General features: G+C 45.8%; 1 pseudogene across 1 annotated transcript; it reads left to right on the top strand.

Annotated features, from left to right (window-relative positions):
- Positions 1-10,029: 10,029 nt before the first annotated feature.
- LOC148895852 (N-acetyllactosaminide beta-1,3-N-acetylglucosaminyltransferase 3 pseudogene) lies at positions 10,030-12,180 on the top strand (annotated as a pseudogene). Its single transcript, XR_016115607.1, has 2 exons — positions 10,030-11,177; positions 11,545-12,180. The product of XR_016115607.1 is annotated as an N-acetyllactosaminide beta-1,3-N-acetylglucosaminyltransferase 3 pseudogene (transcript).
- Positions 12,181-13,843: the final 1,663 nt, after the last annotated feature.

The raw sequence follows: 13,843 nt of genomic DNA, 5'->3' as shown, positions 1-13,843 counted from the left end.
CGGAGTTGTGCGCTTAGATTATTAAATTATGAAGGAAGTGACGCAACGGCGCACAGTGTGGCACTATGTCCCGCCCATAGTTTGCAGAACAATCTCGAGGAGATTCAGGTTAATCACAAGACGAAACCCATGCGACTTCACCCATCCCTTCTGCCATACTGTGTTGCAGAAATAAAAGAAATAAAAAGACACATCCACGCGTCTCGTCTTCATTAATACGGCAGAATCGTGGAGATGAAGACAGTCACTGTTGTGACGCCCGTCACACATATATTCACCTTTTTACTTACTTTATGGACGTTCACCACGTTTGCCAGTTGATATGTTGTTTAGTTTGAATCCAGACTCGAACCAGGGTGAAACCAACCAGAAGGACTATGTGAAGAAGTGGAAACAGGGCATGGAGGAAGCGTATGCGATCACGCAAGAAAATAACAACAAAGCTGCTGCCAGGAGTAAGAGACTATATGACAGTAAACTAAAGTATTCTACCCTGTTGCCCGGTGATCGTGTTCTGGTTCGAAACTTAACCCCACGTGGAGGTTCAGGCAAACTGAGAAACCACTGGGAGGATGTTGTTCATACAGTGGTTCGTCAAGTCAGCCAAGACATTCCAGTTTATGAGCTGAAACCTGAGAGGGGGAAGGGCAGATCTAGGATACTCCACCGCAATCTCTTGCTGCCATGTGATCATTTGCCATTAGAGACTTCACTACAGTCCCAGTCCAAGGAAAAGTCCACTCGGCAACGACCGAACAAGATGCCGGAAATGGATCCGGAAGAGGATGATGAGGAGGATGAGTATTATCCAGTGTTGCATCGCCAGAGCACCCGACCAGACTCACCAGAACCGCGGGACGTGAGCTTTGTGGAGACAACCCACCATGATGACAATCAACTGGGGAATGAACTGCCGGGGACGGAGCCGGGAGCTGCGGAAGTTGACCAATCTCAGGAGGGCAACATTGGTCCGGAAAATGATCCACCTGTGACAGTGTGTCCCCCTTTTCCCCAGCCACCCCCCAGTAATCCTGATATTGGGGGAAATCAACGGCCACGACGAGAACACAGGAGACCCAAGGTATTCACGTATGATCGCCTTGGTTCGCCATCTTGCTACAATGTAGGGACAGTACCATATCATGGTGAACAGACAATGCCTTGGATGTATGGCGCACACCCCTATTATGCCACGAAATACTACAGAAATGGTTAATCGACACTTCGGTTTAATAGAACAGTGAGATGGAAACAAGAAGACCCCGATGAGCCCTGTATAAGTAAAACGGAATGTATGAAAAGAGTTCCAGTCTGTGAATTGTTGATTGTTATAATGTAAACAGAATGTATGAAAAGAGTTCCAGTCTGTAAACTGTTCATTATTATAGTTCATATTTGGATGCAGTTCATAATACCGTGCGTCATTGTTTTGGGCACGTCGTCCAGCGTATTTATGTATTTACTAGTACATATGTTGGGGACAACATCTATTTTGAGGGGGAGTATGTGACAGGTTGTAAATTATCGTATTTCCTATTTTGGTTACATTCGCGTAGTTCTATTGGTTTACAAATGATATATATCGAAAATGTTTATTTAAACATGGAACGCCTGCTTCGGTTCATGTTTCGTGTCGGACCGATTTAGATCGTTGGACCGGAAATTGTTGTGCGCGTACGTTTGCATTAGATCGGGGCATTCGAAGTAAACCACTGTTGAGTCAAGACGTATCACATTGCTTGTCTTGTGGTTTTTTCCTGGATCCCACAACACCGTATCTCCCTTACTATAGTGGAGAGCGCAACACATACGTATGAATTCTGCGCCCCTCTGCCAAGCTATTTATTGAGAGTATATGTAAATTACAGTGATATATTAGTAAACATAGTTTTCTTGATTATAATGCCACGCCTCTGGGCGTTCTGAGCACCAACAGCTGCAAGCAGTAAAACATAAGACATTTTAATTGGTTGTCTTTTCCAAAAACTGATAAGTTTGTAATCTGGCGCTTGTGCAGGATATTGGATATGCCTTTATTAGTCTCACAGTGGAGAAATTTACATTTCACAGCAGCAAAGTGATGAAAGGAATGAAAGTAGAAAAACAAAATACATGAGCTGCTGGAAAGGCAGCCACTCTCGCGGCGCCGTCTTGAAGTCAAAAGAACAAAAAAAACTTAAATAACAAATAATATGACAACATAGAGACAATATGACAAAACAAAAACACAGAGAGACATTCATTCTTCAGGACTTGCTGTACCCTCTTTGTGATGACATGAAGAAGTTCTAGATGAAAGAGGAGAGGATCAAAGCGTTTAAGCCGTAAATAACTTTGGTGAAAAAGGAGTATCTAAAGCCCTAAATTCTGTGCAAGAATCAGAATCAGAATCAGAATACCTTTATTCGCAAGCAAGGCCGGACCTTCTAGAATCTAGATGGAGACAACAGTTCACCTTGCCGTGTCTGTTTCACTCAGATTTACTGTGGCCATCTGCGCTTTGACTGTAGGCCCATTGTTTAGTTGGTCAGCAAAGCACGGCACTTTTAAACATGCTAAATTATTATTCTCCATCATTTTATTATCCCTTAAAAATCCTGCAATCAACTTCGTTGGATAATCCTCGCCACACCCACTTTGTATAGTTCTTAAGGAAACTTGGAGACTCACCAAGAAGATTAAGTGGTTCGAACATTTACTCCAAGTGACTGTTCTTACCAACACTTTCTGTCCTCAGCAAAGTGACTGCTCTGGAGGATCCTCACCAGTTAACAAGAAACCCCCTTTGACTGGAATACCAAAGCAACCAACCGGGCCCACGTGGATTTGTTTTGGACAATTCAGCAAGTTTGCATGTGCCCGGACACTCACTTTCCTGTCAAGTGTCCTGTGGTGCTTTTGTCCCTTTTTTGTCTCGAGTGTCGTCAAGCTGACTTCCTGATTTTAACTGCAGGTGTGATGTCTGTAGACCAGGGGTCAGGAACGTTTTTGACGAAAAGAGCCGTGTTTGTATTATTTTCTTAAATCTGTTCTGGTTTCAGTATTTAAGCAAAAAAATGTAATACACCTGTATATAGTTTACAGTATCTTAAAGATAATAAAAACAAACACAATCGATGAAAAGGTTTCTTCAGCCCGTCACATTGGTGCCGTGACCCGGATCACAAGTGACTCTCCACTTCGGACCGGGACCGCGATGCTGCACAATGAAGACGCTGTGCAGTCCCATCACTCGGTGGACGGTGTGTCGACCCCCGTTTTGGAAATACATGTAGTGTGTTAATTGTCTGACCTGCTGTTTTGCAATTAGTGTGTTTTTTTTCATGTACGTGTTTTCGTGTGTTAAGTCTAAGAATGAGCTCCTTACATTTAACCAGTAGCACACCTTTGAATGAGTGTGTTGCTAGAAGTAGAGGCTTCCCAACCGTGTAACAGTTGTGTAGTGTAATCCAGAGTGGTGTAGGTTGTACAGAGGGGAATGGGCAGGTTCAAGCTGAGGCCACTTATGTTAGTGGGGACAGAGTTCCTTCCCAGACCCAGTGCAGTGCATCTACGACGAGCGCACAGACAACTGATACACCAGCAACAGATACCTTTCTCCAGTCTGTCACAGTTATGTAGTGCTATGCAGGGTGATGTAGTTTGTACAGAGGGGAATGGGCAGGTGCGAGCTGAGGCCACTTATGTTAGTGGGGACAGAGTCCCTTCCCAGACCCAGTACAGTGCATCTCCGACGAGCACACAGACCCTGACACACCGGCGACAGATCCCTTACTCCAGTCACCTGACGTAGTTGGTCAGATGAGTGACATAATTAGACAGCATTTTTGTACATCCTTGCCCGATAACCTTGTCTATTGTGCCTGTTGGTCTTTCTGTTGTCTTCCGTGTGTATGTTGCCTCACTTCTGCATAATTTAAAGGGGGTGTATGTAACGGAGTTGTGCGCTTAGATTATTAAATTATGAAGGAAGTGACGCAACGGCGCACAGTGTGGCACTATGTCCCGCCCATAGTTTGCAGAACAATCTCGAGGAGATTCAGGTTAATCACAAGACGAAACCCATGCGACTTCACCCATCCCTTCTGCCATACTGTGTTGCAGAAATAAAAGAAATAAAAAGACACATCCACGCGTCTCGTCTTCATTAATACGGCAGAATCGTGGAGATGAAGACAGTCACTGTTGTGACGCCCGTCACACATATATATATATATATATATAAAGAGAGAGAGAGAGAGATCTCATCTCATTTTCCGTACCGCTTATTCCTCATTATATAGGGTCGCAGGGGTTGCTGGAGCCTATCTCAGCTGTTTTTGGGCACGAGGCGGGGGACACCGGTGCGCACCGCAACTTTGTTGTCTTTCAAGCCCTTGATCTTCTTGATATGCGTCTCAGCCTGACGCATACCACACGCTTGAAAATTATATAAAAGTAGCCATCGCGGGACAGAGAGAATCAGAAACATCTCGGACTCAGACCCGGACAGACACAGTTCGCAGAGACCTGCTCAGCATCGCACGGAGTTCACCGCACGACTTTCTCGACTCCACGCCACGATCAAGCTCTGCGTGACACCTTTCTTGGGAGATCTGACAACGAAGGCCAGAAGAATAAACAGGCTGTTCGCAACACAACCTGCGAAAGTGTACGCTCAGTGGCAGGGTTCTAACAGCAGAGCAGACCCTCCAAGGCTGGAAACTGAAAGATACTGGAAAGGCATATGGGAGAAGGAGGTCGCACATAACAGCAGTGCACAATGGCTGGTGACTCTGAAAGAGGAGCACAGCAACCTCCCTGAGCAGAACCCAGTTACCATCACAGCGGCAGATATACAGGGAAGAGTCTCAGGTATGAAAAACTGGACGGCACCAGGCCCGGATATGGTCCACACCTACTGGCTAAAGAAACTCACAGCTCTCCACGAGCGCCTAGCAGCACAAATGAACCAGCTGCTGATGGATGGGACTCACCCAGGATGGCTAACCGAAGGGCGAACAATCCTGATCATGAAGGATTCCTCAAAGGGTGCAGTTCCTTCCAACTATCGGCCAATAACCTGTCTCTCCACAACATGGAAGCTCATGTCAGGCATCATTGCGGCTAAGATAAGTGGACACATGGATCAATACATGAGCAAAGCACAGAAAGGCATTAGTAGAGATACTAGAGGTGCCAAACATCAGCTGCTGGTTGACAGAACAGTCGCTCAAGACTGCAGGTCCCGACATACCAACCTGTGCACAGCCTGGATTGATTACAAGAAAGCATATGACTCGATGCCACACACATGGATCAATGAATGCTTGGAGTTGTATAAGGTCAACAGGACCCTGAGAGCCTTCGTTGCAAACTCGATGAGGATGTGGAAAACCACACTTGAAGCCAATGGCAAGCCACTAACGCAAGTGTCCATCAAATGTGGCATATACCAAGGTGATGCACTTGTTGTGCGCGTACGTTTGCATTAGATCGGGGCATTCGAAGTAAACCACTGTTGAGTCAAGACGTATCACATTGCTTGTCTTGTGGTTTTTTCCTGGATCCCACAACACCGTATCTCCCTTACTATAGTGGAGAGCGCAACACATACGTATGAATTCTGCGCCCCTCTGCCAAGCTATTTATTGAGAGTATATGTAAATTACAGTGATATATTAGTAAACATAGTTTTCTTGATTATAATGCCACGCCTCTGGGCGTTCTGAGCACCAACAGCTGCAAGCAGTAAAACATAAGACATTTTAATTGGTTGTCTTTTCCAAAAACTGATAAGTTTGTAATCTGGCGCTTGTGCAGGATATTGGATATGCCTTTATTAGTCTCACAGTGGAGAAATTTACATTTCACAGCAGCAAAGTGATGAAAGGAATGAAAGTAGAAAAACAAAATACATGAGCTGCTGGAAAGGCAGCCACTCTCGCGGCGCCGTCTTGAAGTCAAAAGAACAAAAAAAACTTAAATAACAAATAATATGACAACATAGAGACAATATGACAAAACAAAAACACAGAGAGACATTCATTCTTCAGGACTTGCTGTACCCTCTTTGTGATGACATGAAGAAGTTCTAGATGAAAGAGGAGAGGATCAAAGCGTTTAAGCCGTAAATAACTTTGGTGAAAAAGGAGTATCTAAAGCCCTAAATTCTGTGCAAGAATCAGAATCAGAATCAGAATACCTTTATTCGCAAGCAAGGCCGGACCTTCTAGAATCTAGATGGAGACAACAGTTCACCTTGCCGTGTCTGTTTCACTCAGATTTACTGTGGCCATCTGCGCTTTGACTGTAGGCCCATTGTTTAGTTGGTCAGCAAAGCACGGCACTTTTAAACATGCTAAATTATTATTCTCCATCATTTTATTATCCCTTAAAAATCCTGCAATCAACTTCGTTGGATAATCCTCGCCACACCCACTTTGTATAGTTCTTAAGGAAACTTGGAGACTCACCAAGAAGATTAAGTGGTTCGAACATTTACTCCAAGTGACTGTTCTTACCAACACTTTCTGTCCTCAGCAAAGTGACTGCTCTGGAGGATCCTCACCAGTTAACAAGAAACCCCCTTTGACTGGAATACCAAAGCAACCAACCGGGCCCACACCTACTTACAAATAAAGAGAAACATCAAACTCTTTATGCGACCCCGCCCACCCGTTTACTGCGTGACAGTTTTACTCGGCTGTGCTTCAATACGCGCACTCGCTCAAACAAAAGCCGAAGGTCTCTGACAAAGTAAGTCTGCTCATTCATCTCTTTCAACTTTATTACAATGAGTATAGACCCTCGTTATAATTATATGAATAGGAAAAGGTAATGAGCCCACTTCCGTTTTTTTTAACAAAATCTGTGAGTCAATTGACGGAGACCCAGAGAGGTTTGAATAAAAGGCCAATACCCAAGAGGTACATGCAGATAACCATACCTGAAGCACTCGAAACTGCCAAACAAAGGCTCCAGGCCTTGGCCAGTCGCCTAAAGAGGTACACGAAAGAGAATGAGGCCAGAAGAATAAACAGGCTGTTCGCAACACAACCTGCGAAAGTGTACGCTCAGTGGCAGGGTTCTAACAGCAGAGCAGACCCTCCAAGGCTGGAAACTGAAAGATACTGGAAAGGCATATGGGAGAAGGAGGTCGCACATAACAGCAGTGCACAATGGCTGGTGACTCTGAAAGAGGAGCACAGCAACCTCCCTGAGCAGAACCCAGTTACCATCACAGCGGCAGATATACAGGGAAGAGTCTCAGGTATGAAAAACTGGACGGCACCAGGCCCGGATATGGTCCACACCTACTGGCTAAAGAAACTCACAGCTCTCCACGAGCGCCTAGCAGCACAAATGAACCAGCTGCTGATGGATGGGACTCACCCAGGATGGCTAACCGAAGGGCGAACAATCCTGATCATGAAGGATTCCTCAAAGGGTGCAGTTCCTTCCAACTATCGGCCAATAACCTGTCTCTCCACAACATGGAAGCTCATGTCAGGCATCATTGCGGCTAAGATAAGTGGACACATGGATCAATACATGAGCAAAGCACAGAAAGGCATTAGTAGAGATACTAGAGGTGCCAAACATCAGCTGCTGGTTGACAGAACAGTCGCTCAAGACTGCAGGTCCCGACATACCAACCTGTGCACAGCCTGGATTGATTACAAGAAAGCATATGACTCGATGCCACACACATGGATCAATGAATGCTTGGAGTTGTATAAGGTCAACAGGACCCTGAGAGCCTTCGTTGCAAACTCGATGAGGATGTGGAAAACCACACTTGAAGCCAATGGCAAGCCACTAACGCAAGTGTCCATCAAATGTGGCATATACCAAGGTGATGCACTCTCCCCACTGCTGTTCTGCATAGGACTGAACCCCCTCAGCCAGATAATCGCCAAGACAGGCTATGGATACCGCCTCAGAAATGGAGCTACGATCAGTCACCTCCTCTACATGGATGACATCAAGCTGTATGCTAAGAGCGAAAGGGACATAGACTCCCTGATCCACACAACCAGGATCTACAGCAGTGATATCGGAATGTCATTCGGGCTGGAGAAATGTAGTCGGATGGTGACTAAGAGGGGCAAGGTAGTTCACACTGAAGGGGTCTCACTCCCTGAAGGAACAATAGCAGACATTGAAAACAGCTACAAGTACCTCGGTATACCACAGGCCAATGGCAACCTCGAATTAGCAACAAGGAAAGCGGCTACGACCAAATACCTCCAGCGGGTGAGGCAAGTCCTCAGAAGCCAGCTCAATGGCAAGAACAAGACCCGGGCAATAAACAGCTATGCCCTGCCAGTGATCAGATACCCTGCAGGAATAATAAGGTGGCCAAAGGAAGAGATTCAGACCACGGATATTAAGACCCGAAAACTCCTCACCATGCACGGAGGGTTCCATCCCAAGTCCAGCACCCTGAGACTGTACACAAGCCGTAAGGAAGGAGGCCGGGGACTAGTGAGTGTGAGAGCCACTGTCCTGGATGAAACATCCAAGCTCCATGAATACATCAAAGAGAAGGCTCCAACGGATGATGTACTCAGAGAATGTCTCAGTCAATGGGGAACAGAGGATGAGGTGCTGGAAGAGGGACAATCATGGGAGGAAAAGCCCCTACACGGGATGTACCACCGAACCATAGCAGAAGTGGCTGATCTCAAGAAGTCCCATCAGTGGCTAGAGAGGGCTGGCCTAAAGGACAGCACAGAGGCACTCATCCTGGCTGCCCAAGAGCAGGCCCTGAACACCAGAGCCATAGAGGCAGGGATATACCACACCAGACAAGACCCAAGGTGTAGGTTGTGCAAAGAGGCACCTGAGACAATCCAACACGTAACTGCAGGGTGTAAGATGCTGGCAGGGAAAGCCTACATGGAGCGCCATAACCAGGTGGCTGGCATAGTCTACCGAAACATCTGTGCGGAGTATGGACTGGAAACCCCAAGGTCAAAATGGGAAACACCTCCCAAGGTGGTGGAGAATGACCGAGCAAAAATCCTGTGGGACTTCCAGATACAGACTGACAAGATGGTAATGGCCAACCAACCAGATATCGTGGTCATAGATAAAGGGGAAAGGAAAGCCGTTGTCGTGGATGTAGCGGTCCCGAGTGATGGGAACATCAGAAAGAAGGAACATGAGAAAATCGAGAAATACCAAGGGCTCAGAGAGGAGCTGGAGAGAGCCTGGAAGGTAAAGGTGACAGTCGTGCCTGTGGTGGTCGGAGCACTCGGGGCAGTGACCCCCAAACTCGACGAGTGGTTGCAACAGATCCCGGGAACAGTGCTGGGAACAGCACGGATACTGCGCAGAACCCTCAAGCTTCCTGGCCTCTGGTAGAGGACCCGAGCTGAAATGGGGACAGACACCACCCATGGTGGGTGAGACGAGGATTTATATATATATATATATATATATATATATATATATATATATATAAAAGCCTTATTTTCTTCAAAAGATTACCCTCCGCTTTATACGCAGGTGCGCCTTATATGTGAAGTAATATTGTGCCGCAACAGGTCTGGCAACTACTGTCAGCAGCCACTGACTCCAGTTTCCCCACGTAGAAGTGGTGCGTAACCATAGCCTCTATTGTAGCACCTTATAATGTGGCGTGCCTTATATTTGGAAAACTTTCATTTATTCATGTATTATACGTATTTGAAAACTTTTTTCATTCATTGAAGTTGCGTCTCATAGTCTTATAGTTGCGTCATATATAAGGCACACCGGCCTTATATATGGACAATTTTTAAAATACACCATTCATTGGGGGTGTGCCTTATACACCAGAAAATACTGCGTATATGGACAGTGGTACAAAAATAAAAGCTAGTGGGACGACAGAGACTGATTTGACTGCATGACTGCAATCTTTACGGGTAAACATTGTTTCATGAATTCCTCGTGTCAAAACTATCATGTACTAAATTGCACATTTGCAAAAAGTATGATGTTTAAAAATAAATCATGTCTTGTTCTTGTATTTTTTTTTCTTTCAGCAGAGTTCCGAGGATGTGCCACTTGAAATGTAAGGCACGTTTGCTACTTGGAGTCATCTGTGTGGTGATCATACTTCTCCTCATGCATTTTATTGCTCAAAAGAAAGCAGGCATGACAACGGATCTCATTCAAGTTATGGAGCCAAATAACCAGACCAATATCTTCGTTTGGTCAAGCCCAGTTTGTCATCAAAACATGTCTGTAGCCAACATGGCAGGCTTTGCCGCTCTTCCTGCTCATATTCAAGATTTTCTGTACCATCGCCACTGTCGCCGCTTCCCTCTGCTCCTGGACCTGCCTGATAAATGTGGCGGAGTTGATCAATCGGGTGACGTTTTCCTCCTATTGGTCATTAAAACCTCTCCTGGGAATTACGAGCGCCGAGAGGTGCTGCGCAAGACCTGGACGAAGGAGCGATTGCACAATGGGGTTTGGATCCGAAGGCTCTTCCTCTTAGGTACAACAAGTCAAGGCTCTGAGAAGGTAAGGCTGAACAAGCTCCTGCAAGCAGAGCAACGCAAGTACAAGGACATTATCCAGTGGGACTTTACTGACTCCTTCTACAACCTCACCTTGAAGCAAGTGCTTTTCCTGGAATGGATGCAAAGAAACTGTCCGAACGCTCGCTTTTTATTCAATGGTGACGATGACGTGTTTGCCAACACGGACAATATGGTGGTGTTCCTTCAGAACCTTAAAGACAACGATGGGCGCAAACACCTCTTCACCGGGCATCTGATGAAGAACACCAAGCCCATTCGGTCACCGGAGAGCAAATATTACATCCCAGTTCAGGTGCAGGAGTCAAACTCTTATCCGCCCTACTGTTCGGGTGCGGGCATCTTGCTGTCTGGCTACACAGCTTTAGTCATACACAAAATGTCCCCTTCCATCACCGTTCTTCCCGTCGATGACGTTTACTTGGGGATGTGTTTGGCGAAGGCTCGTCTTGCGCCGAGCTTGCACATTGGGGTGAAGATAGCAGGACTGAACATCCCCGCCAGCAATGTCGACAAATACGACCCTTGCTACTACAAAGATATACTGCTGGTTCACCAATTCCTCCGAGCTCAGACGTACCTCATGTGGCAAAGAATACACGACCCTGCTCTCAAATGTGGTTCTTCTGGGTAGAGATGAAAGTCAACTGCGATTCTCAGGTGAAAGCAAATTGCTCTTTGACTGACACTTTTCTCCAGCCATACTAACCTACCTGTACACACTTCACCTCTTTTCCACACTCCGCTGCTCTGGAAAGTTGACCCCAAGTACTTAAAATCCTGTACCTTCTTTATCTGTTCTCTGTGTAACTTCACTCTTGTACGTGGGTCCCTCTAATTCATTCTAATTCATTCATTCTAATACATGTACTCCGTCTTACTTCCACTGACTTTCATTCCTCTCCTTTCCCAGGCTAACCTCGAAACACAATTTTGAATCATTACTCAATTAAAAACTTAACATAAAAAAAGTCCCACAGTTGAAACAAAACAGACTTTAGAATTTATCTTCTTCTTTTCCTTTCAGCTTTCCCCTTGAGGTGTTGCCACAGCGAATCAATGTCCTCCATGTTCAGAAGTTTGGTTTGTATGTTTGTTTCGGCCAAGCTTTTTGGTCGGATCCCTTCCTGACACAACCCTCTGTATTTATCTGGGCTTGGGACCGGCACAATAAGACACCTTTAGGCTGGAAGCCCGTTGGTCTTTTTAATACAACCCGCTGAAGGTTGGTGGTACACAACTGAGGTTCGATGTGAATGATTGCATTTATTTCAGTTGGACTTGTAATGACAGACATTTTAACGGCTGGTGGCGCAGTTACTGAAATTTGGAGAGCACGAGGAACGAGGGAAAAGAAGAGAGAAAAAGAAATTGAGGAAGAAATCTTTTCGACCATTTGCGAACCTCTGTCAAAACGAACTTCCTGAACCCGGTTAAAAAATGCTGGCATTACCCTTTCTACTATTACATTACAGTAACGATTGATTTCTAATAACAGAACTTGTGGAAGCCACATGGATATGACAGATTAAGTGTGTCCGTGCCCCTATTTTCTATCAATGGATTCAAAACACTGAGATGCAAGTGATTCTACTTTTTTTTCTACTTTCATTTCTTTCATAACTTTGCTGCTGTGAAATGTAAATTTCTCCACTGCGAGACTAATAAAGGCAAATCCAATCCAATCCAATCCAATTCTTGATTGCAGTGAGTTTTACTGGAATTGCGAAAGCTTTTAATTTCATTCATTACATTTACGTCATGTAGACTATAGAGCAGGGATCGGGAACCTTTTTGACTAAGAGAGCCATAAAAGTAAAATATTTAGAAATGATTTTCAGTGAGAGCCACACGCACGCGCGCGCGCGCGCGCGCACATACAAACGGTCGCGTGCGCGCACACATACACGCGTGCGCACGCGCGGCCACTTTTCAACTAAATATCAGAATGTATTATTTAAAATAACTTTGTGATAGTACTCACCGTTAACATGAATGGTTTTCCATTCCTCGTGATTGGTAAAATTCCAGGCAAACGATCGGAATGAAACTCAATTTGCCGGTCCAGAGGCGAAGTTACTGCTAGCTAGCCTGCACACGGCTCATAAGCTTCCACACTTGCTATCTGAAATCTACTTCTCGCAGAAGTATGTTGATGCTAACGTTAACATGGGGCTTGTTAAAATGTCACTGAAATTCGACTGTTTCATCGATGGTATTGTTTCATTGCAAATTAGAATCAGAACATTTTCTCTCCTCTAATGCTCCGGTGCATTCACGCTGAAGTGCATTAGTTGGGCGTGAAGTGCACTAGTTGGGCGTTTACCTGTTTCAACATGACGGCCACTATCATCCAATCAAAATGGCGCTTTCGGCCATTCTAGGTCAGTGTCATCCAATCAAAATTGCGCTTTCCGCCAACTGCAGCCCCAACGGGAAATGAACGTCGAAAAAAAACGACAATATGTATTTAGTTTTATCGGCGAGCCATATGCAATCATCAAAAGAGGCATATATGGCTCGCGCGCCATAGGTTCCCGACCCCTGCTACAGAGCATGGCATCCAAACCAAGAGGAACAAAAAGTGATATGCATCTGATTAAATGAAGCACGTTACAAAGTACAAAACATCCAGGAGACACAAAATCGGAGACTTTGTCAAACAAGGAAGCGTTTCTTTGTCACGGTTTGCGAGGTGGTGATGGCGGGTTCGGATCCCAAAAAGCAGGCAGGAGGCAGCAGGAGGTTGTTTGACAAATTGTATTAAAATAAAGTCAGCAGGAACAAAATGTAAAACATCAAAATGATCTGAATGGAAAAAATACAAAGTAGCAAAAGAAGACCAAAAGTAAAAGCCCGCCAAGGTTAAACAAACACGTACACGATGCATGCCGCAACCAAGCAGCAAACAAACAATGAATCGGCACCGGATGATCGTGCCAGGTGTCCTTTTAAGTGTCATTGATTTTAACGACCAGCACCTGCGAGGCTGCCGGCAGGGCTGACGTCGCTACCCGCTGGTCGCCAATCTGATCGGGACGACCAGCACCTGTGCAGGTGCAGGCGGGGCCGACAGCGTCCCCCATTGGTCGCCAACCAGATCATGACAGTACCCCCCCCCCCCCCTTCAAGGGGCCGCTTCCAGAAGTCCCAACAGTCTCCCAAAAGGTCCACTCGCCAGGGAACGGTCGGTGGAGAGGGCAACCGCCGCCTCTCCAACACACGACGGGCGGCGGCCTGATGGGAACGGGACTCGGCCTGGGGTGGACGAAGACGCGGCACGGATCGTCGTGGGCGTGAGTGCGATCCCTCTCGCACGGTCACGC

The sequence above is a fragment of the Hippocampus bargibanti genome, linkage group LG07, assembly GCF_051943395.1.
Source record: "Hippocampus bargibanti isolate YZ-2025 linkage group LG07, ASM5194339v1, whole genome shotgun sequence".
Taxonomy (NCBI): domain Eukaryota; kingdom Metazoa; phylum Chordata; class Actinopteri; order Syngnathiformes; family Syngnathidae; genus Hippocampus; species Hippocampus bargibanti.
This window is presented reverse-complemented; position numbering and strand designations above follow the sequence as displayed.